General features: G+C 40.9%; 1 long non-coding RNA gene across 1 annotated transcript; it reads right to left on the reverse strand.

The window, feature by feature from the left end:
* Window positions 1-337: 337 nt before the first annotated feature.
* Window positions 338-1872, reverse strand: LOC137481045 (uncharacterized). Its single transcript, XR_011003270.1, has 2 exons — window positions 1365-1872; window positions 338-965 (listed from the first exon to the last, which is right to left on the reverse strand). It is a non-coding gene; the product is annotated as an uncharacterized lncRNA (long non-coding RNA).
* Window positions 1873-3319: the final 1447 nt, after the last annotated feature.

The following is a 3319-nucleotide window of genomic DNA, read 5'->3' on the forward strand; positions in this document are numbered from 1 at the left end:
AGTGTATCACTCTAAAACTGCATAGCCCATCAGCTACTGTTCTCCCATTTTATTCAAAGCAATTCCTCTCTAGGCCTGAAACTGAAGGACACCTTACTGTCTCAGGCCTCAAGAGATGTAAACAACAGTGAATTGGGGAGGACAAACTTGGAGTAAATTACCTCATTATCTGAAACTGTAATTGGAGGATTAAGCCCTGATATGTAAAAGGACCAAATTTATAACTATGAACAACTTGTGACCATTGCCTATCTTGGGTGTAGCCCCTTGGAGGCTTTGACTGCCCAAGGTGTACCTATGGGAAACCTTCAATAAATACCCACTTCTATTCTCTGAATTTTGTCTAGCCTCTGTTTTAGGTAGCCACTCCAAGGCACCAGTTCTCTTGCCTCCTGAAACAGAAGTATTTTCCAAAGAAGCAGTGGGTCACAGCTTTCTGCTTTGGCTCTGCCAACCTTCAAACTTAAGGCAGGCTCCCAGAAGAACAAAGCAATTGCACTTACACTTGCAGGCATCTGAATATCTCTGTCACTGTGAACTTACAAGACACAAACTGCATTTGTATTGAATATAAACATTACAGACACATTTGTAGGAAAAAACACTTTGTAGCATGTTCCAGAAACAATGTCTGGTTTTCTCTCCTCTCAGCAGTAACTAGATCAGACTTCACTCTGATAGGAGAAGCTTTGTGCTCCCTCCATCACTACATGTCCTTTGCATTCATGTTTGTGCACCTCAATGACTGTAAAATTCATCTTGGCAAATCTCTGTACAGAGGAGTCTCCCCATTCTGAGTTGTTTAGCCATCATGTGGGGGTTTCATGCATCTGGCATGATTTATTTCAGAAGTTCTCCCACAATTAAGACATCAATTGAAATTACCAGGAATCCTTCCCAAGAAGAGAATTCAGGCTCAGCAATACTACAACAACGTTGATGTCAGTGACTTACAGTGGAACAACCTGTTTGCAAAAATATGGGGTAAAAGAGAGTAACATGGAAAGGAAAAGTTGATGACAGCACAGAGCACTCCAAAACACTGAACCTGCTCTCACAGACTCCCAAGTGCACTGGCAACCAACCACCTGCAGCTGGCAGAGACTGAGACCTACTCTGCAAAAGCACTGCTGTCCCTGAAGTCTTTTACTGCAGACTCCGTATTTGCTGAGCGTACGCATTCTGAAGAGAACTTCACCAAGGTGCACAGAAATTGTAGAAAGTGCGTAACGAATATGGTAAAAGTCACAATCGTTTGTGCAGTTTTTGAGGCTCTCCTCCAGGGAGTAAAGGCTTTGCTTTCAAGTCACCTGCAGTCCTATTGTAAATGGGGTTTGGCAGTGGGAGAAAAGGACTTTGCTTACCAGGAAAAGATATTCTTCAAGGTATGTTTGTTTATGTGTACTTTTGTATCACATCCTCTTTTCCTTCTTCTGTAAAGCCCTTTGACATTAGGGGACTCAGCAAGTGGGACAAAGGGTCTAATGCACATGATGGTCTTTTTCCTTCCTGTGAACAAAATGAAGACAGCATGAGTGCACACTGGGAGATGTGTACTCCTGGCAGGAACATGCACATAGGCAGCCACTTCAGGAGAACTCCAGCTTTGAGAAACTTTTGCACTGCTAGCAAGATAATGTGGGATGTTGTACTTTAGTGGTGCCATAGATAACTGAAAAAACTCAGTTTTTCAAAACAAATACCAATGCCTTAAACACAAAAAAGTTCATAACAAAATATTTGTGTGAACACTGATTTAATGTAGGGGCATTTATTCAACACCAGTGTATGGCATCAGTAGAGAGCACTGCAGCAGTCTGAAACAGCCCGTGTATCTTTGGCTTCCCTCACATGAAGGCTGTAGCTCCCATGGCAGCTCACAGTCAGCTCAGACACCTCATGCTGTAGCAGCACTGGTAGCTGAGCTATGGAAACTGAAGAGCTGCATCCTTAACTTTCTTTCTGACTGTTTTTTAGTAGATTTCTGAAAAGGTTTTCAGTCCACTTAAAATTTGGTAAGTCACACATTCAGATACTCCCCCACCAGATGGATGTGATCAGAATATGTAGATCCAAGGACACAGAGGTATTTCAGTGCTGCAAGGGAGATTTGGCTGTGTAGCTCTGAGCCCACTGAAACTAATAGGCAAGGGGCACTGGGGCAAAGCACCTTCCTGAAGGCTGAGTTTGCAGGTGGTATGTCACAAGATCTGAGTTCTTCCTGCAACATTTTCCACAGTTTGAACATATAGCATTTCCTCTTAATAGGGACATACACATTTATATGGATTGTCTTCCATTAACACTGGCACCACTTTCTGGATATCCAGTGGAAACAGCAGCTGAACCTGCACAGATATGTACAAGGGACAACTGCATTCAAGAGTCCCACAGTGTCTTCAACTTCTATAACAGAGAAGGAATTGGGAGCCTCAGACTTTATCAGTGACATCCTGAACTGGGTAAGTGGTGTTTATTTCAGTTTATTAACAAAGGAGAAAAGGAATTCCCATGTGGTCTAGACCCTACCATAGATGCAGATGATCTCTTGATGACTTAAATTAAATGTAAATGGTCCATAAACCCTGCACTTAGTCACATAAATGCTTCCATCTACTAAGCTTTTCTAATGCATCCCAGGACATTCATTCTGGTGGGGAATAGCCCTTTTCTAAATGGAAAATACTGACCCACTATCAGCTGCACTGTGTTACCCAACATAAATGGCAGCTGTGTTGGCTGTGGCAACTGTCAGCAGTTGTTTCTCTGACAGGGAGCAACAGGTTTCTGTGCCAAGTTACACTTTCCTGTCCTTGTCTTTTGCAGCTGAGTGTCAGATTGCAGACAACAAGCATGGATTCAGCCTTCCCATGCTATGGGTTCTGTGCCACACAGGTTTTTAAATCATCATTTTCCTTTTAAAGTCATATATTTTATTAAAATAAAAGCAAGAACTGCAGCACCCAACATGTTGCACAGATTCTTTTCCAAATCATGCAACTCATGCAATTAAAAATCTGGAATTTTTGCCTGCTTTAAAGAATACAGAAGTTATTTTTCTGAAATTAAATTTTAGTTTGCCAAGTTGAATTTCACTTTATATTTACCACATTCATGTCATAAATGTGAGCAGCTTGAACTGCTCATATTCATCATTAATGTAATTATGTAACATTAATATAACCTTGGTGTTTGTCAAGGAATGTAGGATTTATGCTCATATTAATATATTACATGTAATTTGATTAAAATTAGCATCTAGCATAATTGTTTAGGCTTGAAAGAATTATTCAAAGTGAATAATTTAGAGTCCAAAACC

Source organism: Anomalospiza imberbis, chromosome 12 (genome assembly GCF_031753505.1).
Source record: "Anomalospiza imberbis isolate Cuckoo-Finch-1a 21T00152 chromosome 12, ASM3175350v1, whole genome shotgun sequence".
In the NCBI taxonomy this organism is placed as follows: domain Eukaryota; kingdom Metazoa; phylum Chordata; class Aves; order Passeriformes; family Viduidae; genus Anomalospiza; species Anomalospiza imberbis.